Source organism: Rhinatrema bivittatum, chromosome 2 (genome assembly GCF_901001135.1).
Source record: "Rhinatrema bivittatum chromosome 2, aRhiBiv1.1, whole genome shotgun sequence".
Lineage (NCBI taxonomy): Eukaryota > Metazoa > Chordata > Amphibia > Gymnophiona > Rhinatrematidae > Rhinatrema > Rhinatrema bivittatum.
This window is the reverse complement of record NC_042616.1, coordinates 51,014,495-51,041,290: the sequence shown is the minus strand read 5'-3', so window position 1 is coordinate 51,041,290 and position 26,796 is coordinate 51,014,495. Positions and strand designations below refer to the sequence as shown.

At 45.3% G+C, this 26,796-nt stretch overlaps 1 protein-coding gene across 2 annotated transcripts in view; it reads right to left on the bottom strand.

Moving 5' to 3' along the window:
• LOC115083929 (zinc finger protein 585A-like) overlaps positions 1–25,151 on the bottom strand; it is a 65,220-nt gene extending 40,069 nt beyond the window's left edge. For both annotated transcript variants that reach the window (XM_029588041.1, XM_029588040.1), the window contains exon 1: positions 25,030–25,151. The gene's annotated coding sequence lies outside the window, so the exon portion shown is untranslated. The remainder of the gene's footprint in view (positions 1–25,029) is intronic.
• Positions 25,152–26,796: the final 1,645 nt, after the last annotated feature.

Sequence of the window (26,796 nt, the reverse complement as noted above, 5' to 3'; positions counted from 1 at the left end):
TTAAACCATGTCTTTCTATATATTCTGTGATTTTGGTGTTTAGAATACTTTCCACTATTTTTCCTGTCACTGAAGTCAGGCTAACCGGTCTGTAGTTTCCCGGATCGCCCCTGGAGCCCTTTTTAAATATTGTGGTTACATTAGCAACCCTCAAGTCTTCAGGTACAATGGTTAATTTTAATGATAGGTTACAAATTTTTACTAATAGGTCTGAAATTTCATTTTTTAGTTCCTTCAGAACCCTGGGGTGTATACCATCTGGTCCAGGTATTTACTACTCTTCATTTTGTCAATCAAGCCTTCCACATCTTCTAGGTTCACCGTGATTTGGTTCATTCTATCTGAATCATTACCCATGAAAACCTTCTCCGGTATGGGTACCTCACCAACATCCTCTTCAGTAAACACCGAAGCAAAGAAATCATTTAATCTTTCCGTGATGGCCTTATCTTCTCTAAGTGCCCCTTTAGCCCCTCGATCATCTAAGTCCAAAAGACTCCCTCACAGGCTTTCTGCTTCAGATATATTTAAAAAAGTTTTTACTGTGAGTTTTTGCCTCTATGGCCAACTTCTTTTCAAATTCTCTCTTAGCCTGTCTTACATTTAACTTTTTTTTTTAATCTTTTCATTATAGGTTGGGATCAAACCCACATCTCCTGCATGTAAGGCAACGGAGTCTGTCTCTATGCTACATTGCTGTGCCTAAACTTGCCAACCCTTATGCATTATCCTGTTTTCTTCTGTTGGATCCTTCTTCCAATTTTTGAATGAAGATCTTTTGGCTAAAATAGCTTCTTTCACTGCCACTTTTAACCATGCCGGTAATCGTTTTGCCTTCTTTCCACTTTCTTACAGTCAGACGCAGGTTAAATAGGCGCTAATCCACCCCCTAATGTAATAGGGGGATTAGCGCCTATTTAACGCGTGTCTGATGTGGAGTGAATGGAATAGCACTCATCACATGCAAATGCATGTGAATGAGGCTATTACTCATTCACTCCAATGCGCCCTGTGCGCATTAAGAAAGCAGGCGCTGACTTTCCGTGCTTTTTATTGCATCGGCCCCTATGAGGGTAACTTTTATACCTGCGAGTGGCAGCACATGCAGGGCCTGCGCGGCCCAATAGGCAAACTAGGCAGACGTATTGGGTGCGAGCCATTAGGAGGCGGCAGAAAGCAGCCATATTGCGCTGCAAGTGGAGCCCGTCCCACTCACGGCTGAGAGGAGTAGAGACTTGGTGGGCTAGAGTGGCAGACCTGGAGGAGCTGAGGCAGACAGAGAGGTATATAGATGAAATCTTCAAGGACATAGTAGCCAAGTCCCAACTCCAGTCTGGCAGCCCTGGTGCTGCCTTGGAGTAGGAAGTTCTCATGATCGGAGAGCATCAACCTGGAGCAGCAGGAAATGATCCTGTTGTAAGACCTGCTCTCCAGGTGGTGCATTGTCCTCTTGCACCGAGGATGTGTGTCTCCCAGGGCTACTACCCAGGAGGGAAGGGTTAGGTCGGCCGTCATAGTTGGTGATTCGATTATTAGAAATGTAGACAGCTGGGTGGCTGGTGGGCATGAGGATCGCCTGGTAACATGCCTACCTGGTACAAAGATGGCGGACCTCACGCATCACCTAGCTAGGATTTTAGACAGTGCTGGGGAAGAGCCGGCTGTCATGGTACATGTGGGCACCAATGACATAGGAAAATGTGGGAGAGAGGTTCTGGAAGCCAAATTTAGGCTCTTACGTAGAAAGCTGAAATCCAGAAGCTCCAGAGTAGCATTCCGGAAATGCTCCCTGTTCCTTGCGCACGTCCCCAGAGGCAGGCAGAGCTCCGGCGTCTCAATGCGTGGATGAGACGATGGTGCAAGGAAGAGGGATTCAGTTTTGTAAGGAACTGGGGAACCTTTTGGGGAAGGGAGATTATTTTCTGAAGGGATGGACTTAATCTTAACCAGGGTGGAACCAGGTTGTTGGCGCTAGCCTTTATAATGGAGATAGAGCTGCTTTTAAACTAAATGAAACGGAGGATGTCATAATGCTTGTGTATCACTCCATGGTAAGACCGCACATAAGAGAGGGGGGCCTGTCTGAGTAAATGAGGTCGGAGCCAGGGCCTGGACCGGGGAGGGAGGGGTGTTGGGCGCAAGGCAAAAGGTTCGTCTAGAGTGCCTAATATCCTTGCACCGGCCCCGAGCACATGCGCGCATGTGTAGTCGACCTACGCCCAGGGACGCAGCCTGAACGTGCACACGTGTGTGTACAGTGTTAAGTGGACGTGCACCTATGCCCGCAAATGCTGCTTCTGCCGTGTAAGTGGAAGGATTTTAAAAGACACGCACGCTGACGCCATTACTAGTTTTCCCAGGCAAGTAATGGGACTTCCAAACCCCCCTAGTTTACTAGCGTCCCTTTCTCCCCTGTTAACCCCGACCTTTAAAACCCCGCTGATGTGCCTAGAATATTTTGTTTTACAACTTACATGTCTTCCATAGCAGAAGTAAAGTTACCCGGCAGGGCACTCCAGTGCGCACCCGTGAGGGTAAGTATTTATGCGCTAATTTTAACTTCAGTTCCAGCAACACCCATGCCCCACACAGACCAGGCCCACATCTCACCCCTTTTCTTCAGCTTTTCATTTGTGCGTGCAGCAAGCACGCGTGTATCTGGGCCGCTTATAAAATCCACTCGGCCCGCGCCAGCCCAACTCGTGCGGGTGCCTCCCGGTCTGGGCGCGTGCCTGGCTTTCAAATGTCACCTTTAAGCGTGTACCTGAGGGACCAGGAGATAAAGCGACAAGCAAAGATTTGAACCAATGGCTTTTCCTGGTTCTCAGCACACTGCTCTTAACACTAGGGCCACTCTTCCTCCTCTTGTGACTCCAGATCAACACCAGTACAAGTCATTTTTCATGCTGGCCAGGCATGGAGCAAGAAATATGGCTGAATCTCATGCTTGAAATCGACAGGCGGATGTACGATCTGGAAAGGATGTCTGCAGATGGTGCGATGCGTCCTTTCTCCACTCCTTCCCTCCAGTCATTCCTGTGTTTCCTTTTTTTTTTAGCTCTGTCCCTGCCTCCTTCCACCTTCTCTCTGCTCTTCCAGGTTCTCCATCTTCTTCTCTCCATAGGCTCCTTCTCCCTTTTTTTCTTCCTCACGTAGCTTCTCCATCTCCCATCCCTCATGCATTCCTCTCCATTTCAGCTTGAGTTTTGTGTACAGTTCCGGTCGCCCCCCATCTCTACAAAAGGTTCAGAGAATGGCAACCTAAATGGTGAATGGGAACGATTCCCTTACCAGGAAAGGCTTAAAAGGTTAGGGGTCTTCAGCTTGAAGAAGAGACAACTGAGAAGGAGATATGACAGATTTACACAATCATGAGCGCTATCAAACCAGTTGATAGGGAATGATTATTTACTCTATTAAACAATACTAGGCCTATGGAACATTCTATGAAACTGACTAGTAGTAGTGTGACCCCTGGGCGAGACGGATCCTTTAACTGGCACCCAGGGGCACATAGAAGAAAGAATAAGAGACGGACCCTGTCTGCAGCCCAGTCTTTCACTGTCTCTTAGTCTCTCCTTCACCCCATCAGATAGCTTTACATTGGATTCCAAGAGTGGGGACGAACAATAGTTCTTATTAGGGATGTGAATCGTTTTTTGACGATTTAAAATATAGTCCGATATATTTTAAATCGTCAAAAATCGTTAGGGCCACGATACAATACCAATTCCCCCGATTTATCGTCAGAAAATCGTAAATCGGGGGAAGGGGGGGGGCAGGAAAACCGGCACACTAAAACCCCCTAAAACCCATCCCCAACCCTTTAAATTAAATCCCCCACCCTCCCGAACCCCCCCCCCCAAATGCCTTAAATTACCTGGGGGTCCAGCGGCAGTCCGGAACGGTCTCCTGCAATTGAATCGTGTTGTCTTCAGCCGGCGCCATTCTGCGCCGCCATTTTGCAAAATGGCGGCGGCCATAGACCAACACGATTCGACTGCAGGAGGTCATTCCGGACCCCCGCTGGACTTTTGGCAAGTCTTGTGGGGGTCAGGAGGCCCCCCCAAGCTGGCCAAAAGTCCCTGGGGGTCCAGCGGGGGTCCGGGAGCGATCTCCTGCCGTGAATCGTTTTCCGTACGGAAAATGGCGCCGGCAGGAGATCGACTGCAGGAGGTCGTTCAGCCGGGGTCCGGAACCCCCGCTGAATGACCTCCTGCAGTCGATCTCCTGCCGGCGCCATTTTCCGTACGGAAAACTCTGGACACTCTCCCACTCACATCCCCTCCCCCCTACACACTTCCTCTCTTCTTCTCCTCCCCCCCCAGTCTTCATCTCTCAACCCCCCCTCACAATTCTCTTCTTCTTCACCTCACTCACACCCAACCCCCTCACCTCGCCCGGGACTTCACCTCTGCTGAGAGCAGTTAGGGGGACCTCACAGCACTTCCTCCTTCTTCCACTGCTGTGTGAGACTCGTTCTCTTGCTGGTGGGGGACTGGGGATCCTGCCAGCACTGCCCACCAATTCTCCCACTGCCGCACATGGCCAGGAAAATAAATATGTGTAAACCTTGCTCCATGGTTTGATTCCACACAGGCAGGGACAAAAGAACATAAGAAATTGCCATGCTGGGTCAGACCAAGAGTCCATCAAGCCCATCATCCTGCTTCCAACAGAGGCCAAACCAGGCCACAAGAACCTGGCAATTACCCAAACACTAAGAAGATCCCATGCCACTGATGCAATTAATAGCAGTGGCTATTCCTCCAAGAACTTATCCAAACCTTTTTTGAACCCAGCTACACTAACTACACTAACCACATCCTCTGGCAACAAATTCCAGAGCTTTATTGTGCGTTGAGTGAAAAAGAATTTTCTACGATTAGTCTTAAATGTGCTACTTGCTAACTTCATGAAATGCCCCCTAGTCCTTCCATTATTTGAAAGTGTAAATAGCCGATTCACATCTTCTCGTTCAAGACCTCTCATGATCTTAAAGACTTCTATCATATCCCCCCTCAGCCGTCTCCTCTCCAAGTTGAACAGCCCTAATCTCTTCCGCCTTTCCTCATAGGGGAGCTGTTCCATTCCCTTTATCATTTTGGTTGCCCTTCTCTGTACCTTCTCCATCGCAACTATATCTTTTTTGAGATGTGGCGACCAGAATTGTACACAGTATTCCAGGTGCGGTCTCACCCTGGAGCGATATAGAGGCATTATGATATTTTCCGTTTTATTAACCATTCCCTTCCCAATAATTCCTAACATTCTGTTTGCTTTTTTGACTGCTGCAGCACACTGAGCCGACGATTTTAAAGTATTATCCACTATGATGCCTAGATCTCTTTCCTGGGTGGTAGCTCCTAAAATGGTACCTAACATCGTGTAACTACAGCAAGGGTTATTTTTCCCCTATATGCAACACCTTGCACTTGTCCACATTAAATTTCATCTGCCATTTGGATGCCCAATCTTCCATTCTTGCAAGGTCCTCCTGTAATGTATCACAATCCGCTTGTGATTTAACTACTCTGAATAATTTTGTATCATCCGCAAATTTGATAACCTCACTCGTCGTATTCCTTTCCAAATCATTTATATATATTGAAAAGCACCGGTCCAAGTACAGATCCCCGAGGCACTCCCCTGTTTACCCTTTTCCACTGAGAAAATTGACCATTTAATCCTACTCTGTTTCCTGTCTTTTAACCAGTTTGTAATCCACGAAAGGACATCGCCTCCTATCCCATGACTTTTTAGTTTTCTTAGAAGCCTCTCATGAGGGACTTTTTCAAACGCCTTCTGAAAATCCAAATACACTACATCTACCAGTTCACCTTTATCCACATGTTTATTAACCCCTTCAAAAAAATGAAGCAGATTTGTTAGGCAAGACTTCCCTTGGGTAAATTCATGTTGACTGTGTTTCATTAAACCATGTCTTTCTATATGCTCTACGATTTTGATCTTGAGAATAGTTTCCACTATTTTCCCGGCACTGAAATCAGGCTCACTGGTCTATAGTTACCTGGATTGCCCCTGGAGCCTTTTTTAAATATTGGGGTTACATTGGCCACCCTCCAGTCTTCAGGTACAATGGATGATGTTAATGATAGGTTATACATTTTAACTAATAGATCAGAAATTTCATTTTTTAGTTCCTTCAGTACCCTAGGATGCATACCATCTGGTCCAGGTGATTTGCTACTCTTTAGTTTGTCAATCTGGCCTACTACATCTTCCAGGTTCACAGTGATTTCATTCAGTTCGTCTGACTCATCACCCCTGAAAACCATCTCCGGAACTGGTATCTCCCCAACATCCTCATTAGTAAACACGGAAGCAAAAAATTAATTTAGTCTTTCTGCAATGGCCTTATCTTCCCTAAGAGTCCCTTTAACCCCTCTGTCATCTAATGGTCCAACCGACTCCCTCACAGGTTTCTTGCTTCGGATATATTTAAAAAAGGGTTTATTATGAGTTTTTGCCTCTATGGCCAACTTCAATTCAAATTCTCTCTTCGCCTGTCTTATCAATGTTTTACACTCAACTTGACAATGCTTATGTTTTATCCTATTTTCTTCAGATGGATCCTTCTTCCAATTTTTGAAGGATTTTTTTTGGCTACAATAGCCTCTTTCACCTCACCTTTTAACCATGACGGTAATTGTTTTGCCTTCCTTAATGTGTGGAATACATATGAACTGTGCCTCTAGGATTGTATTTTTAAACAATGTCCATGCCTGTTGAACACTTTTAACCTTTGCAGCCGCACCTTTCAGTTTTTTTCTAACTATTTTCCTCATTTTATCAAAGTTTCCCTTTTGAAAGTTTAGTGTTAGAGCTGCAGATTTACTTATTGTCCCCCTTCCAGTTATTAGTTTAAATTGATCATGTTATGATCATTGTTGCCAAGTGGCCCCACCACCGTTACCTCTCTCACCAAATCCTGCTTTCCACTAAGAATTAAATCTAAAATAACTCCCTCTCTTGTTGATTCCTGAACCAATTGTTCCATGAAGCAGTCATTTATTACATCCAGGAACTTTATGTCTTTAGCAAGTCCTGATGTTACATTTACCCAGTCAATATTGGGGTAATTGAAATCTCCCTTTATTATTGCACTGCCAAATTGGTTTGCTTCCCTGATTTCTCTTAGCATTTCATCATCTGTCTGACCATTTTGTCCAGGTGGATGGTAGTATACTCCTATCATTATACTCTTACCCAAAACACATGGGATTTCTACCCATATAGATTCTACTGAGCATTTAGTCTCTTGTATGATCTTTATCCTGTTGGACTCTATACCCTCCCGGACATAAAGTGCCACATCCCCACCAAGTTGATCCTCCCTATCATTGCGATATAATTTGTACCCTGATATAGCACTGTCCCATTGGTTATCCTCCTTTTACCAAGTCTCTGTGATGCCAATTATGTCAATCTCATCATTTGCTGCTATACACTCCAACTCTCCCATCTTAGGTCTTAAACTTCTGGCATTGACATACAGACATTTCAAAGGGAAGCGTCTGATGGGCCAGAAAAATTGCTCTGGGGGCTGGATGCAGCCCATGGGCTATAATTTGGACACTCCTGGGCAAGAGCAAGGAGCTTCAGGCCATGGCAGCTCTATTACTAAGTTTTGAAGAGGAGAGGGAAAGGGAACAGACACAGGAAGAAGCAGCATGAGAAACCCTGCACCTCCAGGTCTGCAAACAGAAGATCTAGATCCACAGAAACTGCAACCCCCCTCCCCTTCCCCGACAGCAGGTGCAGAGCAGAACTAGGATACTCTACACCCACAAAAAAATAATCAAATCCTGGCATCAACCTAGGGACAGCAAGATCATCTCCCTCTGTCAGGAATTATCCTTGTTATTGTCCTTTTTGTAATTTGTAATTTTATTTTACTGTTATTATTAACATTATTATGAGAGCAATATTCAACACCACTGCCAAGAATAAAACAGTTCCTCAGAGCTCTGTGGGTAAGGCTTATCATCGTGATATCCAGACCTGATCCTTTTTCCCTATTATTCAAATGAATAATAAAAAAGCGTGTTTATAATAATGTTGTATTCAACTTTTTAATTAAATGGACTTGCTGAAGACGTGCCGGAGGCCTGGCACTAGCAATGCCTCCTCCCCCCGTCGTCGTCTGCTGTTTCCTCCCCCCACTGCCCTCCCTTCTCTTTGATATTGTGCGATAATGCAGGAAGAATTTTTAATACAATACTGTGAAACCTTGGCTTGTGTTTTTCCGGTCTTTTTTTATTCTCTACGACTTCTTTGTTGCCCTGTTCTCTGATATCATCTTTCCTTTACATTCCCTCCCTCTGCCTTCCCCCCTGCACGTCTGCATCTTCTGTTTTTCTCTGTTTTGTATTTTTCTGTCATCTTCCATTGTTTTTCTCCTAAAGGTGTGTCACTGTCTTCCATTCATTTTGTATTTCTGTCTTTTCTTTAACTTCCCTTATTCTAGGTTGCTTATCTTTACTTTTTGTTTGTTACTGCGGTCTGTTTTTCTCCCTGTCTAGTTTTCTAGGCCTCTTTTTTTTTCTTTTGCATGTACAATTTTCCCATCTCCCCCCCCCCCTCCCTTCTCTTCTATCTCATTCTGCCTCGTGCCCCTCTCTCACCAGTGCAACATTCTCCATGAATGCAAATTGTCTTTTCACTTCATTTTGCATTATCTTTACAGTGCTCGTGCTTGCAGAGTTAAGAGAGCATTTGGGGGCTTTTTAGCTAGCCATATGGTGGAGTACCTTATCCTTTGAGCAATGCATCCTACTAGACATCGCATGCCCGATTTTAAAAATCAGTCTATGTCATTGCCTCTCATTCTTTTATGCTCATCTCTTCCTGTTCCCTCCCTTCATCGGATTCAGAAAGACCTTACTGGCATGACTGCGTTTGCACGTGTTGTCAAGGAAATACATCAAGGGGGCGAATCAATTAACGTTGCCCCTTCCTCAGTTAATCTCACACATAACCCATCTGCTTAACTTTTCCCAATCATGGCCTCTCTGCTTTAACACAAAGGCTCTTATGTTTTGCGGGTTTTTTTGGTCCATGCATCTTGTCTGTCTGTGGTAGTGGATAGGGTGCTGAAGAGATGGAAAGATGTGCTGGGGTGGAGGGATGGAAGAGAGAATGGAGTGTTCGCGTGGTGAGGGAGGGACACAAAGGGGTAAGGAAGAACTGGGGGGGGGGGAGGTGGATGAAAGATAAAAAGGAAGAGGGAGAAAGGGGAGGGCTACAGGAGTTGGGGAGAAAAGGACATATTGAAGGGAGAGGGAAGGGATACAGAGGCAATGCAGAGTCCTGTGCTGGTGGGGGAGAGGGATAGAGAAGGGAGAGAAAGTGCGGTTGAGGTGGAGAGAGGACACAGGGGAGATGGGGTATGTGGTGCTTGGGAAGGAAAGATTATACTAAGAAGAGAGGGAGGGATGCACATCTTTGCCCCTGGTGCAGTCTGGACTAGTTACTGAGGCTTAGGAGAAGTGTAAAGAAATCCTACTTTATGGAGGGGATATTGACACAATTCTAGTGCACTTCAACCAGAGACAGGGCTGGTGGTAAGAACAGCAGTGGGAGATAACTGTAGACTGACTAAGACCTGCAGTGAGTTACACAATAGGCAAGGGCACCTGGGAAAAACTGGATGAGCCAGCAGGTCTTTATCGGTCAGCATCTACTATTTGACAACATCCTGTAATGGAATTTTATTTATTTATTTATTTAAACATTTTTATATACCGATGTTCGTATGGACATCACATCGGTTTACATAAAACGAAAGTGAAGAGGAGGAAAAGAAATTGGAGTAAGGAAGTTACATTATAACGAATAACTGAATAAATAAAGAAGGAGTAGAGTAGAGAAAGTTTATTTGCAGCAATTTCTTACCTGTCCAATTGCCAGACATCTGTTCTGGGTGGTTTACAGTTTCACATACACAAATCAGAAATATAATAATTAAAAAAAAAAGTTATCAGGAAAGACACCATGTTACATTACTGTACAAAACTTTGATACTTTGAATTTAAATTAGTGTGAGGCTGGCCACATTGCTTGCGTTTAATAGCTGAGGCTGGATGAGTCATGGAGGTAACGCCTGAGGGATTGGTCCATGGAATAGTTCTTTTCAATATTTTCATCATTGACATTGAGGAAGGATTGTCAGGAAAGGTTGGTCTATTTGCCAATGATACCAGGGAGGAGTGGAAAATACGAGGAGGGATCTAGCAAAGCCTGAGGAATAGTCTAGGGTCTGGCAGCTGAAATGTAATGCTAAAAAATGCAGAGTAATGCATTTAGGTTGCAAAAACTCAAGGGAGAGGTACAGTATTGGGGATGAAATACAGAGGGAGATCTGGGGTTGATCACATCTGATGATCATAAGGTAGCTAACAGGTGGATAAAAGCCAGAAAGATGCTTGGCTGCATAGGGAGAGGAATGGTCAGCAGATAAAGGGAGGTGATATTGCCCCTGTATAGGTCCCTGGTGAGACCTCACTTGGAAAACTGTGTGCAGTTCTGGAGACCACACCTTCAGGATGGAGCCGGCCCAGAGGGTGGCTACTAAAATGTTCAGTGCTCTTTGTTCTAAAGCATATGGAGATAGAATTAAAGATCTAAAGGCGAGAAGAGGAGATATGATAGAGACATTCAAATATCTCAAAGGTTTCCATGCACAGGAGGTAAGCCTTTTACAATGGAAAGGAGGCTCTAAAACGAGGGGTCATGAGATGAGATTGAAAGGGGGTAGACTCAGGAGTAATCTTAGGAAATATTTCTTTACAGAGAGGGTAGTGGAAGCATGGAACAACCTCCCAGTGGAAGTGGTAGAGACAAAAAGAGTATCTGAATTCAAGAAAGCGTGGGACAAAAACAGAGGGGATTTCTGAGGGAGTAATGGGAATTGTAAAGCTAAATTAATTGGGTGGTTGGGCAATCAGATAGGCTATATGACCTTTTGCTGCTGCTGCTATGGTGACTCCTGCTGACTGAAGCAGGAGCAAGACAGAGTACATCTCAGCAGAGACTTCTCTTCAACATTCCTGGCCAGCAAGGCCTCGGTTTTGGGTTGAAGAAACATTTTGAAATTTTAGTCTCTAATTTTTTTTAAATATGATTTCCACTGTTCAGGAAACTTCACATTTATAGATCAGCATTTTCAATTTTTTTTCATGACCTTCAAATCTCTCTACACTTACAAATCTCTAAGTAAGCAAAACACAGAAATTGCCAGATAGGAACGAGGACCATTTTTGAGGGGAAATATGAGTGTAGCGGTTTCCTCAGTTGGCTGGTTTAACTGGAGCAAGGGAGCTTCATAAAACTAGGGGTTCAAGCAGCAGGGGGGAAAGGATAACCTCCTGGTCCCTAGGTGCTGTTTTGGAGATATATTCCTGCTTCTCACTCCTCTCAGCTTCAAAAGCACTGGTCAGGGTATTCTCAGCTGGTAACTAGGTCATTCCCAGTAGCAAAAAACCCCCCCCCCCAATAATCATGGATTCCAAGAATGGTGTTCAAATGAAAAGCTTACTTGCAGAGAAAACCAAAGTCCAAATCGGTATTTCCCAGCTGAACCGGTGTCCTTTCAGAATGGTCCTTCCCTGTGAAGGGCAGGGTAAGTCTAAAAGCTCCAGCATAAAATAAGGGCTGGAGAGTGAAATCCTCTTGTCTAAAACATTCTAAAAAAAAAAAAAAAAAAGTTGACTTCAAACAAAGCTTTACGAAAATCTCAAAAGTCCAAAAACTACAAAATCCTGGCAAATCTCCAGCCTCTGTTGTTAACTGGTCACAAAGGCAAAAGATCCAGAGCCCAAGCCCTTTGAGATACAAAGGGTATGCCCTTCTCTCAGATAACTTGGCCCAAAAATCCAACAATAGCAAAGTCTTCCAAAAATCTCTAAAAACCTTCTCCTCTTGGTCAGTCCACCTTGGCCCTCCTTTTCTCTTCTCTGGTGAGTGGAGAGCACCAAAAATCTCCTTCCCTTTCCTTGGCTACTTAATGAGATCTTGGGAGAATCTCAAGCTCCTTTCTCTTCCTATATCACTGTCCCTCTGGCTCTGAGCCTGCTCACAGGACACTTTATATCCCTAAGTCACAACCCACAAAAAGGTGGGGGTAACGTAAGGATAGGATTCCAAAATTGTAAAAGCCCACTCCTACTGCCTATACTAGAGAAATCCTGGAGAATCTTAGTGACAGGCAAGGCCGGGTCACATGAGGTTGGAAGAAAGGATATCTCATCAGTCTCCATGGCATGCACTGGATTTAGGACTAACAACCCCTCAGGCCTGTCCTGGGATCTCCAGCGATTAAAGGTCAACCTCCAGGCCACTGCTGTAAGCAACCCTGGAGAAAGCACACAGGAAATTCTACAAATAATGTGACCCTTGTCTGGGTTAGAAAAGGTCCTGTTTGGTAAAATGAAGAATTTTACGGCAATGGAAGTTTCAAAGGGGTGTGAATGATAGAAAGGTTCTTCCCCCAAAGGGGACAGGTAATCTGGGAGGAATCGCAGCTTGGAGCCAAAAGGATTCTGAGTTGTTTTGTGTACGTTTTTTTGCTGGGGGCCAGAAAGAGCGACCAGGAGCTATATCCTGTCCAGCATGATCCGTGGAAGAGAGGGGTTCTCATCTGCAAGTGGCAAGGGACAACTCAAGATCTTACTACCAGAAGGCAGTGGGAGGATTTGTCCTGGGCAAGCCAGAGGAACAAGGGGATTCTGCACTTTTTCCTGCATGGGTTTAAAGAGATAAAAGCCTTGTTGAGAGTTCCTGGGACCCTTGTGTTGTGGAACTGAACTAAAGCAGTATACGACCTGTATCTGCACATGTGATTTGTTGATATTCTTAAAGAAACTGTACTCGATTTTTTTGTCTGAAAAGGGAGAGTTCCCTTTTCTTTGTGCAGGAAAGGGCTCCCTAAAATGGATTCACCCTAGAGTGGGGTGTTTCCATTGGCGTCTAGTGAGCTCTTGCAGTCTTTTAAAATCTGGTAGAGTTTGCCTTGAAAATTCTCTTTTGTATATCTGCTGAGGCGGAGGAGGTTACCATGTAAACAGCGATTCTCTCTCTGCTGGACTGTTGATTTTTTCAGTAAACTTTTCTTCTGTTTTGAAACACAATATTTTGTATGGACTGGCTTTATTTGGTGATCCCTGGGGACCCATAGGTGAATCCTGCCCCCCCCCCCCCCCCCACAGCACAAATCTGTGCAATTTTTCCAGAGTGCAACAAGTTGGCTAGTGCTCAGCAGTCTCTGAAGATGACCCCCAATGAAGGGGGCTTACAGTAAAATGACTGAATAGTGAAACAGATGTAACTCTGATTACTTTTTAATAGCTATGTTCTGGTCACTCTGATCAGAGACAAAGAACAGAAGTTTTAAGGTATCATTTGTCCTCTGTTCCCATCTCAGATCCAGGTACCTCCAACTCCAGGTCATCCAGTAGGATATTGGGGTTTACTTGACCTTGGTTTCATTTCCCCTACTCTATGTGGGTGTGATCTGAGGGATAGCACATCTGCATACTCACAGTTTCTGGCCCTCTACTTCTGGAGCCCTCCACCACTTCTCTAAATGCCATTTCCTTCAAATCTGGAAAGTACTGGGGTCAAAGAAGGGAACCAGCTCCCCCAAAATAGGGTCTTCTCTGACTCGAGTCTCTTGGGCACAAGGCATCATGCAGAGCCACTCTGCGATCTAGTAACTGGCTCCAGTCAGTTCATTTCCAACCCATGATCAATGGGTAGGTGGTACGTGGCTATCCCCATCAACATCCGTCTCTCCTCTTTGCCTGGCCCAATTAGTGCTGTAGTCTGGGGTTATGTCTTCACATCCCCATGGACACACAAGACACTCTTAGGTTCCTGGTGGTTCAGACATTGCAGTCCAATGAGGATCAACTGAATTGGGGTCTGGCAGTTACCAGAATCAATCAAGATGACAGCTGGTCTTCTACAGATGGTGATTGACACTAAAGAGCAATGGTAATCCCCCAGGCCATTTTCCTGATTTTCTCTATGACAGAGTTGCCTGAAAGAATAGCCTATAAAAGGAAAACATCTTTTCCAGTGACCTCTGGCAACAAATGAGACAAGTCCAGGGTTTCGGTTCTCCCCGCCTAGGCAAAACAAAACATCTAGCGTTCATTGTCCAAATTCCATGTTCTTTCACCTAGGTCCAAGAATCAGACAGATTACTATCGAGTCCCCCCTCTGACCACTTTGGTTTGCTGATGCAGCCCCTTGGTCTCTACACTGGTTATCAATATCTCCCAGTAAGGGCTTTCCCAGAGAATTTGGAAGTGGCCTGAGGCCTGTTAACCATCTAAAAGCTGTAATACCCAGCATATAGCCTCCTCCAGGCATCTGATGGACTGATGCTGCTGTACTCACTATTGGGGCCCCACCAATAAAGCCTCTAGGAATTCTTCCAAAATGATAAACTCTGCTGCTTCTGCCTGCCCATCTCCCCTTCCAGACTTAGCCAACGTCAACAAGCATCCTTCATCAAATGGACAAGTATCTGGGGCTTCTTGCCAGGATGAAACACCACCACTAGGGATGTGCAGCCAGAAAGTATTCATTGCATTCGGGATACGTATTTGTCGGGGGGCATTTTCATTGCATTCGGACATATGGCACCCTGATACGTTGATACGTGCATTCGTTTTCCGGTTCCCATTAAAGTCAATGGGGGAAGGATTTGCAGCCTATTTTTGGCTGCAGAATTGGGGTTTTATTATCAATTTTGATGAAACTTCTGGGGAGCAATCATCAGAACAACAAAACAGCTCCAAGGTACTTAGACTGTGGCAAAGTGGCACCAAAGTGGCATGAATAGCCTAAGGTACTTTAAAGGCGCAAAGGGGTACCAGAAATGGCAAGAAGAGTGCTTTAGTAGAGGCACAAAGCAGCAGTGAGAGTGTGAAAAACACACCACAACTTCAAAAGAGAGCACCGATAACAGATGCATGAACCCTTGAAGGCAGCACGACAGGCAAAGCGGCAAGACAAGTGGCATCGACATCCTACAGCACAATGAAGGAGGAACATAGCAAACAGAAACACTAGCACCAACACACTGAGCAACCATGATAATGGCCAGAACACCACAAGGAGTTGAGTGAGTCATCTGGTGTATGGCAGCAAGGCACAGAGGCAGAGGGTAGATACAGGCTGGCTACACCCGGGGAGAGTTCCCTTTTCTTTGTGCAGGAAAGGGCTCCCTAAAATGGATTCACCCTAGAGTGGGGTGTTTCCATTGGCGTCTAGTGAGCTCTTGCAGTCTTTTAAAATCTGGTAGAGTTTGCCTTGAAAATTCTCTTTTGTATATCTGCTGAGGCGGAGGAGGTTACCATGTAAACAGCGATTCAATATGGGTCAGAGGATAGATATAGGCTAGCTACACCCGGGGAGAGTTCCCTTTCCTTTGAGCCGGGAAGGATTCCCAGGAATGGGTTGGCCCCTAGAGTGGAGTACGAGCCTTCAAAGCGTGGCGACCTGGAGCAGGGTCTCACTATGTTGTTTTTGCCACAGTCTAAGTACCTTGGAGATCTTTTCTTGTTCTGAACATGGGTCAACAGGTGGTAAGAGATAGGCTGCAACAACGGGGAGAGTTCCCATTCCTTTGAGCAGGAAAGGGCTCTCTGGAATGGGCTGGCCCCTAGAATGTATAATGGAACAAATGGTTAGGATTTAAGCATTTGCAAACAGATCATGACTTCATAAGCAAGATGGAGGAAGTTCTCTTCTCTGCCCTGAAACTAAAGAAAACTGTTTGTTTATTTAAGGATCCATGCTGTGAAGGATTACTAGTTTGAATTGCCAGAGACTGTAGTTTCCCTTTGCAACGAGGGTTCAGCCGTTAGGAATGGACATAAGGCATGGACGAACAGGCACAGCAGCCGAGGACAGAGATGAATCCCATGTAGGGACATAAGGCTTGGACGGACAGGCAAAGCAGTTGAGGACAGAAGTCAATCCCATGTAGGGACAAAAGGCCTAGACGGACAGGAACAGCAATACAGGACAGAGTCAATCCCACCTAGGGACATAAGGCCTGGACGAACGAGGACAGAGTCAATCCCACGTAGGGACATAAGGCCTGGACAGACAGGCACAGCAATACAGGACAGAGTCAATCCCACCTAGGGACATAAGGCCTGGATGAACAGGCACAGCAGTCGAGGACAGAGTCAATCCCACGAAGGGACATAAGGTCTGGACGGACAGGCACAGCAATCGAGGTCATACCCTTGCAGGGACATAAGGCCTGGATGAACAGGCATAGCATTCGAGGTCAAACACTTGTAGGAACATAAGGCCTGGACAGACAGGCACAGCAATACAGGACAGAGTCAAGCCCACGGAGGGACATAAGGCCTGGAGGGACAGGCACAGCAGTCGAGGACAGAGTCAATCCCACGTAGGGACATAAGGCCTGGACGAACAGGCACAGCAATACAGGACAGAGTCAAGCCCATGGAGGGACATAAGACCTGGATGGACAGGCATAGCAGTCGAGGTCAAACCATTGTAGGGACATAAGGCCTTGGCGGACAGGCATAGCAAACGAGGTCAAACTATTGTAGGGACATAAGGCCTGGACTAGCAAGCACAGCAATACAGGACAGAGTCAAGCCCATGGAGGGACATAAGGCTTGGATGGACAGGCACAGCAATACAGGACAGAGTCAATCCCACTTAGGGACATAAGGCCTGGACGAACAGGCAAAGCAGTCGAGGACAGAGTCAATCCCACCTAGGGACATAAGGCGTAGACGAACAGGCAAAGCAATCAAGGTCAAACCCTTGTAGGGACATAAAGCCTGGATGAACAGGCACAGCAATACAGGACAGAGACAAGCCCTTGTAGAGACATAAGGCTTGGACAGACAGGCACAGCAGTTGAGGACAGAGTCAATCCCACGTAGGGACATAAGGCCTGGACGGACAGGCACAGCAATCGAGGTCATACCCTTGTACGGACATAAGGCCTGGACGAACAGGCACAGCAATACAGGACAGAGGGAATCCCATGTAGGGACATAAGGCCTGGACGGCAGGCACAGCAGTCGAGAACAGAGGTCAAGCCCACGTAGGGACATAAGGCCTAGATGGACAGGCAAAGAATCAAGGTCAAACCCTTGTAGGAACATAAGGCCTGGACTAACAGGCAAAGCATTCGAGGACAGAGTCAATCCTATGTAGGGACATAAGGCCTGGACAAACAGGCAAAGCAATGGAGGTCAAGCCCACGTAGGGACATAAGGCCTGGATGGACAGGCACAGCAATTTTTTTTATTTATTTATTTATATTCCTATTTTCAAACTTTTCCAGCACTTCATAGTTGATTACATTCAGGTACTGTAGGCATTTCCCTATCCCTAGAGGGCTTACAATCTAAGTCAAACCCTTGTAGCAACATAAGGCCTGGACGGACAGGCAAAGCAATGGAGGTCAAACCCTTGTAGGAACATAAGGCCTGGACAAACAGGCAAAGCAATGGAGGTCAAGCCCATGTAGGGACATAAGGCCTGGATGGACAGGCACAGCAATTTTTTTTTTTTTTAATTTATTTATATTCCTATTTTCAAACTTTTCCAGCACTTCATAGTTGATTACACTCAGGTACTGTAGGTATTTCCCTAACCCCAGAGAGCTTACAATCTGTTGAGTTTTATATACAGTCATTCAGTAGATCCATCATAACTGTTTACAAAAGTATACATTTTTCTTAGCAGTTGTGTAATGGTTTCAATGAGGTGTCCCCGTTCCATTTTATGATATGTTTGGTTAGGGTTGAAATTGAAATTTGCTTACTTCAGGTGTCACTTCAGGTGCGCACAAAGGGGCAGGCTCCTTTCTTGCGCATGCCAAAGTCGAGCGCCTTTCGTCACAAGCGCCTGCGGTGTTGCAGCGGCTCGGATGTGGACGCCGGTGGTGGTGGTGGGTGGGCGCTGGACGGGCAGAGGGAGGGACTGTCCGTCTGCCACCGGCTCCCACCTGTGCTTCCTCCTCGGTCTGTGGGGGGGTGCGCACTGGTCCACGCTGCTCCCCAGTGCCGGTAGTTGCGGCCCAGCAGGCCGCTCTCCTCTCCTGCAGCGTTGCAGCCGCTCGGATGCAGATGCCAGAGGTGGTGGTGGATGGAAGCCAGGTGGTGGGTGGGCAGAGGGAGGGACCGTCTGTCTGGTACCGACTCCCGCCTGTGCTTCCTCCTTGCTCCATGGGGGAGATACACACTGGACCACGCTGCTCCCTGGTGCCAGGGGCTGCGGCCTGGCAGGCCACTCTCCTCTCCTGCAGCGTTGCAGCCGCTCAGATGTGGACACCAGTGGTGGTGTTTTCTGGGTTCTAAGTGCCAGCCCAGTAGTGCTGGAAACTTAATTCCGTCTCTGACCCTGGAGTTAAGTTTCCAGCGCTAAAAAAATCCTGGTCAGGCCACACCTCTTTCTGCACTGGGGAGTAATGCTTAATGCCCTAATTTGCATGGGATTTCCACATGAGGGTGTTAAGTAGTGCTTTCATTTTATGAGCATAAAACTCCTTGCTGCATCGGCAGTAAAATTGATGCTCACAAAATGAGCATTCGAGTGCAGGCTCCATTATTACAGTGTGAATGGCCAGAGTGTATGATGGTGCATGCAGGAGTCTCAGCAGTGGGTGCCTTGCATTTCTACTCTCTGATGAAACATCAGTGGATCCAGCAGGGTCTCCAGAGGTGGGGGCTGGGGGTCCCACATTGTATGCTAAAAAGCCGTCTTGTCCCTCATCGCACCTAATTACCCACGGTAAATTTAAAAAGCTTCACTATGGCAGCTGGCAGGACACCAGGGTTTCAGGCCTTCCTCACAGTTTGCCTACCCTCTTTATGTGCACTGCTCTGAATGTGACTACACTGGAAATAAAAATCATACACAGTTGCTGGAGATCTGCAGCTTACAGCGCATCTTTCAGGCCCTCGGCTTTGGGGACACGGGCAGGCGATGAGCACTGCACAGGCTGGCTTCCTTCCTTTTGCAGCTCCTCGCTGGCCTGGGTCTTTTTTCAGGGAGCCACCTCAGATTACAGCCTCTTTTTTTTTGCTGCTTCCCTCCAGCCCAGTATTTGGTCAGATGTCACTGCTTCCATGCCGAGTAGCAGAGTAACTGGGCAGCCCGGACACCCATGGTTCTATCCTGCCTCCACCCAGCCTGACTGGACACCGCAACATTACCTACACAAGGAAAAATGTGACACATTACTGGCATGCAGCCATTTATTAGGATATCCTAACAGGGGAGTCTAATTTAGGCACCGGGTCCTGCCATTACTACCTATTCTCAACCATCGAGCAGGTGCCAATATCTCTGCTTCCTTCCACCCAAGCAGATCTGAGGGAGGGGGGTGGGGGGTGGTCTTCCTCCTCGTGAGCCACTGGACTGGATTCGGACCGCCTTCACTGGAGGGGTCCAAGCAGGCCACCGTGCAGCAGACCCCTCCAGAGCCTCTCAAACGTGCCTGACCGTTGATCCATCAAGGCCCAATCCCGGGCCTGACATTCGTCATCCATGGCCAACTGCTGAGTGGTGGCCCCAAGGCCCCTCTCATCCTTAACGGACCCTCCCTGCTTCCTTTTAATGCCTCCAGTGTTACAATAGCCTTTCCTGGACTCAGTCGCTGCCGTGACAGAATAACAAATGAACAGTAGCCCGCTAATTAACAATTAATTCTCTCCAACACAAGGGCGGGTTGGGTGGGGAATCACGCTGCATCGGGGCCAAGGAAGAAGAGGCCGAACAAAGGGGAGCCATCGGGTTTTAAATTTCCCACTGGTCACCTCCCCCCCCCCCCCGACAACGTCATCATGCTGCTCCGGCCAATCGAGTGGTCCAGCATCGGGGTGCGTTATAATGACATCCGTGCCTGACGTCGGACCTACTGGGAGGAGCGGTGTCATGAGCTGTGCCAACCCTGTGGACCAAGGAGCTCGGCTCCACACTGCCAGTGCCATCACCACCACCGCGGTGGGAGGTGGGAAGGGACCCCCTCCCCCTCACGCAAAACTGGTAAGCCCGGTGCGGATGCATTGGATGCCTGGTTATTTACGGCACTTGCACCTATGTGATGGGGGTCCGCCCATTTCGCTGCTGCAGTTTCCATTCACAACTCTCACTCTCTCTCAGGCCGATGCACAAAGGTGCATTCTGGCAAAACACACTGTGCTGCCCACATTTACACTCTCCCTTTGTGAGCATAAATTTTACCGCCATTGCAGCAAGGAGGTTTACACTCACAAAATGAGCTTTCTACAGTGGGCGTACTCCTTAGCGCCCTCTCATGGAAATCCCATGCAAATGAGGACATTAAGTATTACTCCCTGAGGCAGAGCAGTGCGTTAGCCTGGCTGGAATTTTCTTAGCGCTGGAAACTTAACTCTAGAAGAAGAGATGGAATTAAGTTTCCAGCACTACTGTACTGGCACTTAAAATTAGTAAAAAGAGTAAAAAATGAAAAAAAAAAAAAGTCAAAAACACCTTGCAGATACTGACTTATCCTGGTAACTGGAGGTTTCCTGTGGCAAGTTTTTCAAGATTCTGCAGCAAGAGCAAATGCTTAACACGTGTTAATCAGCATATATCATGCATATAGCTGTATTGCGTCGATATCGAATGATATTTGTGATCATTTATATATTTTTGCCTAGGTTCGGATTTGCATGGGATTTGCATGCATGGATTTTGTAAATCCACGCAAAGCAGCTCATGCACAGGTAATCCTACGTAAATAACATGGCCAACTTAGAAAATTGTCAGCCACGTTAATTTAACTACACCTGAGAAAATGTTAATCTAATGCAGAAGCATTGAGACCCTAACATGGGTTCCGATGCTCCTGTATTAGATTTCAAGGGCTAGAGAAACAAAAAACCAAGGCAAAAAAAGTAAAAAGTGTGTAGGCGTCAAATTGACTCCCTTCGCACCCCAGGGCCACCACTGTTGGTATTTAGTGGTGCCCTCCCCCCTTCTTCCAGGCCCTCAAAGTTGTAAGAATCATTGGGTTCAAGTAGGACCCCCACCCCCTGCCTCATCCTCCCACAACCCAATACCTTGAAAATAAGAAATCTACCATTCTGAAAGGCCTGGGGCTCCCCTTACACTAGGCCCAATCGGCACCATTTTCCAAAATGGCACCAACCTGACCTTGTCCCAGTCACATAACTGGGGTATGATCCGGGCACCAGACCTTGTCCATGTGCCATCATCATCACTATGCCATGTGTGGAATCGGTCAAAACCTAATCTATATAAAAAATTTTTCGAAGAAGACCATCTCTTTTTTTTTAAAACTGTTTTTGAAGATGCTTTCTCTTGAACTTTCCTTTGAAAGGAAAGTTCATTTTCTTTAGAGTGGGTTTCTGGACTGATGTAGCAGAAATCAAGGAAAGAAAATTATCAGGTAAGTATAATTTTTTTTTCCTTGTCTTTCTGCTACCCCAGTCCAGAATGCTTGGGAAGTACCATAGCCCTACTACTTTAGGTGGGAGGATGTTAATCCTGTTTTCAAGATGCTCTTTCCGTAAACAGCATCTCCTTTGCAAAAATATCTAATCTACAATGCTTCGAAAATGTATGTAATGATGACCAAGTAGCTGCTTTACAAATATCTGCTGGATTTACAGTGCTTACTTATGCCTATAAACACTAAATGTGCTCTTATTGAATGTGCTTTTATTATTTCTGGTATCTCCTTTCTTTTAATAAGTATGCTAAGGAAATAGTTTTATTTAGTCATCTTGCAATTGTTGGTTTGGATGCAGCTTCTTCACACAAAACAAATAACCTATCTGTTTTTTGAAAAGAATTGGTAGCTTTCAAATATCTAATTAATATTCATCTTACATCTTGACATTTTAATGATTTTTCCTTTTCTTGACACTCATCCTTCAAAAAAAAAAAATGCAGGTAATGTAACTTGATTTAATGAAAAGATGATATGACCTTTGGCAAAAAGGATAGTGTTAAAGTTATACTTACAGAGTTCCTGCTGAATTGTTAAAATGGATCTCTTCTTGACAAAGCCTGTATTTCTGAAATTTGTCTAATGGAAGCGATAGCCATTAGAAAGATTTCAAAGTGAGATCTTTAATGGAGGCATGTTTTAAGGGCTCCGAAGGAGATGATAGCACCTTTAGAACTAAATTTAGATTTCAATGATCTAGCATATAGGCCATTACAGTAAGGACGTGTAAAAAAGAGTGCGGTAGTGCCGGGCGCACCCTCGTTTGCCGCACGCACAGTTCGGATCACATACCGCTGGATTCAGTATTTAAATGAGACGCAAATGCAAGCCGCGTCCAAAGCACGTCCATGAAGCGGTAGGCGTGCGCACTGTACTGTATCGGCCTGTATGGCTGCTATTTCAACCTTCAAGGAAATAAGCACTAAACTTTTGTCCATTCCATTCTGCATAAATGCTACAATATCTGATATTTGTAATTGCGAAGATTAAATGGAAGATGCATTACAAAAAACTCTTCTTCCATGGTTCTGAAATTCACTCTTACAAATTCTATTGATTGAGTTGGTTGAAGATTGCTTTTTGTATAATTGACTATTCAACCTATTCTTTCTAAGACTTCCAAAGTCCTGGAAGTTACTTTGATTCCTTCTTGAAGAGACTGTACCCTAATTAACCAGATGTCCAAATATGGGTGCACCACAATCCGTTCTTTTCTTGGTAAAGGTTCTTGGAGCAGAAGCTGAACTGAAAGGAAGTGATCTGATTGATTTCCTGTTGTACAGAAGCATAGAATTTTCAGATGATTTTCTCTTTTTGGAATGTAAAAATACAGCTCCTTGAGATCCAGGGAAATTAGACACTCCTCTTTTCAGACTGACAACATTACTGTGCAAAGTGTTTCCAAATGGAAGTGAGGAAAAACAGAGACACTTGTTCAGTTCTTTTAGATCTAGTTTTGTCTCTCTTTAGAATAACAAAGTAAATTGAATGACAGCCGCATCCTTCTTTTTGAGATGGTACTGGACAAATATGTTTCTGAATAGTTCTGAATAGTTCTATATTGCAGTTTAATTAGCCCTCTGTATGTTCTTTATAGTTATTTGTTCCAATGTAAGCCGCACCCGAAGCGACAGTTTTATTTCCTTGTAAACCAGTGTGATATGTATATTATACAGGAACATCGGTATATAAAAATTAAAAAAAAATAAATAAATAGCATTGTTTGTATCACAACCTTCTTTGCTTCTATTGCACAGGTTGACATCATGCCTTACTGAACTTACTGGAGTTACTAGTTCCAATGAATAACCATTCTGAATTAATGTCCAAGACCCTTTGGTCTGTAGTTATTCAAACCTGCTCTTCGAAATAGCTCTGTAATCATCCTCCTACTGGCTGAGTCAAAGAGTGGATCTGAAAACCCTCATTGCTGACTGGCAACTGAGGTAGTTGTCCTTGTTGAATCTGGCCTGGACTTTTTTGCTTCGTGAAAGGGCTACATTCTGATCCTTATTCTGAGAGTTTGTAAAGCATTTTGCTTAGCAGGGTGGAATCCGCTGTCTTCTCGGTACTGGCTTTGAGCCCTGAAGGGTCTAAAAGGGGCCTTGATTCTATCCTATAATAGATGTTGAGATCTTGTTTCACTCAAACTTCTTACTAATTTCTCCAACTCTTCTCTCAATAGCATTTGGCCCCTGAAGGATAACTTACAGAGGTGAACCTTTGACCATGAATCTGCTGCCCATTGCCTAAGCCATAGATGTCTTCAAGCACCTACTGACGAAGCTGGAGTCCATGAGCTAAGCCTTTTGAGATCATAAAAGTCATCTGCTGGATACGCTGATGCAGACTCTAGCCTTGCCGTCTCTTCTCCTTCTGGAAGCTGTTGAGTCCATTTTTAGAGCACTCTAGAAACAGAGAGCTGTTTCTTGAAAAGACTTGCTTCATTAAAACCTCTACTTTCTTGTGCTGAAAGTCCTTTACGGATGCCTCACCTTCTACAGGAATGGTAGTTTTTTCTGGACAGAGCAGTGACCAAAGCGTGTACATTTGGAATAAGCACGCTTGAGCATCAATAGGAAGTGGATGTGCTTTATGAGCTTTAGTCTTGAATCTGGAGATAGCTATTCATACAAATCCATGCTCTCAGTTTCAGAATGGGTCCCAATTCGGGGTCTCTTGATTTACTTTATCAGCTTGAGTGCTTAACTTACTTGTGATACCAGCGCAGTAATTTTGTCCTTATAGAATAAACAAATTTCTGCTTCATCTTCACCATCAAAAAATACTTCCTCTTCTTCTAGGGAATCATAATCACTCCCTTTTAAGTAATCTGCATAGTCCTTATGTGAAAGGTCGAATGGATTTTTGAAAACTGTAAAACCTGATCTAAATATTGCTCTCTTTGAATACTGAGAAGGAAAAAGAGGCTGGAAATCAGATTGTAAAGGAGTATCAGTTAAAGAATGCATCAATTTGCTTGTGCACTGCACAGAATGCCTGATGCAAACAGTGGAAAAATTCAGGTAAATAATTTGAGGACAGAACTTAAAATATGTCTAAACTGGCTACTCTCTGAGTGCTTGGATCAAATCATTTTGTTCATGCATGTCAGGCTGTGCTGCAGTTTGTTCTGATTGAGGGTTTTTCAAAATGGCATCCACGGTCATTTCAGCAGTCAGATTAGAGTCTCCTTCGCTTCTGGGGATAGTGAAAATCTGATTTTTGCTAGCTGTGACAGGGTCCTTTGAACTCTGCTTTCTTGCAGACATCAATTTTACATGTTCGCTTGAAACTTTCTCCCCGTGGTTTAAGAGTGGAGGGAGCTTCTGCCTATAGCAGTGCATTATTCTCACAGGCTGCACAGCATCAGGTTTTCTCTGATGCTGCAGTGGAAGAGTTATTTGATCTAAAAAGAACTCAAGCCTCTTTTGAGAGTCTGTAGCCAGAGTTCTCTTTGAAAAGGGGTAAGGTCTAATATAATAATCCAGCCTTACCTTACCGATGCAATGGGAATGGCTTTCTTTTTGTTTTCTTTTGTAGCAAGCCTATGGATTGACCGCTAGATGGCACCAGCTCCCCATAGATAACAACTAGCTAGAGGGGATTCCAATTTACAACTCCTCCTCTAGATGCAGCTGAGTGTGTTGACCCCGTTTGTAACTAAGGACTAGGGCTAGATTCATTGTGGCAGTTTAGTTGAGATTTTGAGGAGAGAGGAGCTCTCTTGGAGTGGGTTTCTTTTGGGTGATGCCTCCAGGCCTCACTAGGTATATTTTTGGGGATACTCCTTCCTGTGTACTCCCTACCAGGTTGGATATTCCTCCAGTTGTAGAAAGAGACTTTGTTAGGATTTTTTTTTTTTTTTTTTTTTTTACTATTTTAAGGATTACTAAAATGGGTAATCCTGGAGATGGCCATCCCCCCGAATCCGGAGGCCAGGCCACTGAAGATCTGTCAGTATCCTCCTAGAGACAGAGAAGAGTGGCAGTGCCAGTGCCATCCCAGAAGGTGTTGTTCAGAGAGGTCTTTTTGTTACCCTTCCTCTCAGTTTGGATATTGGGCAGGAAGCGTGACTCCTAATAGCAAGGCCTTTCCTCCGGAGAGGTTCAAAGCAACAGAAGAGCACAGAATCTCCCCCCGGGACAGAGGCAGAGGGCTGGGTAATGGTGTGAGGACGGCTGGAACTCAAGTAGGATTGTGAAAGCCTTTAAGAGGATCCCCTGAAGATTAGGAGCCCTCCAGCGTAGGGAAACCATGAAGCTCTCACTCAAAGGCAGTTAGAAAGCCCCAGGCACCTGAGTCACCGGCACAGAGAGAGAAAGGACACGCACATGGACAGCCATCTATTTCACTTGAACATGGATTCCTTTCTAAAGAAATCAGTAAGTTTTACTTTTGAACACCCAGACCTGTGTCATGCCTCCTTTGTCCCATCCAGCAAGAGGAAGTACTTCCTAGGAATCTGAAGTCTTGACTGCACGAGACCTCCTCTAGTCTCACGGGATCTGCTGGAACCAAACATTTATTTATTTTATGGCACTTATCATCCATCAAAAGATCAGTGCAGAGAACAACAAATTCACATCTCAGCCTGAAAATGGTAGAGCACCCTGACCGACTTCACTTTTATGCAGCTCCAGCCCTGCTCTCTACTTCAATGGCAGGGGTGGAAGGAAAATTAGAACAAATAAGGGCCCTGACCTCAGCGGTCGGAGTAACAGATAAGTATGAGGAAAATAACTGTGAAAGCTTGCTGGGCAGACTGGATGGGCCGCATGGTCTTCTTCTTCTCCTGTCACTTCTATGTTTCTGGGGAGAAAAGGGATAATGTATGGCAGGATCTTGGGGGGAGAGCAGGGATAGTGGTCTGATGGTGTCTTGGAGGAATGACCACCCTAATCTTCAATCTCTGGGGTAAGGAAGGAGGAGCATGCTAGCCGATCTGCCTAAGCCTCACCCTCCACTAGTGTCAGCCTTGTGCTCTGCTGTCTCTTGTATCTGGCTGAAATCTGGATACATTGTACACTAGGGTATCAGTGACAGTTTATTTATTTATTTATTTATAATCTTTTCTATACCGTCGCTAAGTTATACACCATCGCAACGGTTTACATGTAGGCACATATTTAATGTAGGTAAAAGTGTACTATAGTACATTCTAACAGGTGCCGTCAAAGGTTCGGTTACAATATATCATTAGACAAAATAATTTTTAGAGAAGTGGGTCATGACCGAGTGTACTGAAAGTACTTTTACGAGTA